The sequence below is a fragment of the Meleagris gallopavo genome, chromosome 26 (assembly GCF_000146605.3).
Source record: "Meleagris gallopavo isolate NT-WF06-2002-E0010 breed Aviagen turkey brand Nicholas breeding stock chromosome 26, Turkey_5.1, whole genome shotgun sequence".
Lineage (NCBI taxonomy): Eukaryota > Metazoa > Chordata > Aves > Galliformes > Phasianidae > Meleagris > Meleagris gallopavo.
The window spans coordinates 2,759,582-2,760,269 of record NC_015036.2 but is presented as its reverse complement, the minus strand read 5'-3'; the positions used below and the strand labels follow the sequence as shown (position 1 = coordinate 2,760,269).

General features: G+C 41.7%; 1 long non-coding RNA gene across 1 annotated transcript in view; it reads right to left on the bottom strand.

Annotated features, from left to right (window-relative positions):
- The window catches only part of LOC104914346, an 18,160-nt gene extending 17,580 nt beyond the window's left edge, over positions 1-580 (bottom strand). The window contains exon 1 of the long non-coding RNA XR_002121642.2: positions 540-580. This is a non-coding gene — a long non-coding RNA (uncharacterized LOC104914346). The remainder of the gene's footprint in view (positions 1-539) is intronic.
- Positions 581-688: the final 108 nt, after the last annotated feature.

The following is a 688-nucleotide window of genomic DNA, read 5'->3' as shown; positions in this document are numbered from 1 at the left end:
TTTTAATATTTACAGCCTTTCGGAATCATTTCATAATTTGGCTGCTGCTTTCATTGCTGTGCCAAAAAGGCAGGGAAATAACATACTAACTCGTATTTATGGATCTGAAGCAGAAGTTATATACCTAAAATATACCTCCATTTCGGAAGCAGTTGTATCCTTTTCAAGGAAGTTTCTAAGATTTACACTCGCCATATTTAATGTGGCTATTAAACACATGACAAAGTGGAGCTGGTGATTGGCAAAAGTCAGGTTTTTCATTCTTCACCTCTTTGAGATTTCCTTCAGCAATTGGAACTGATTTTCAGCAGCCTTTCACTCACAGATTTGGAACATCACTGCTGTGGTGTGCAGCACAGAGCAGCTGCCATGGACAAACTCACTGCTGCCCCAGCATAAGATGAAAAGAACAGAAGAGCTGCTCCTTTTGTCTCACTGCTTGTATAATCAATAGATATACAGATGGTATATATATATATATATATCCAGGAGCTTGGCTAATATAATTTATATTGGAGTAATGAGAGAAAGTCACTCACCCTGTCCTGGGCTCATGAGATGAACTCCTGATGGAGCAGATCTCCAGAGAGATCCCTTCCCCACGTGGCAGTCAGCTCTTAAATGGGTCTAGGAGAGGTGCAGCCAGGCTCCACCCTTCCTGCAGCACAGATGAATTGCCTTCACCTGT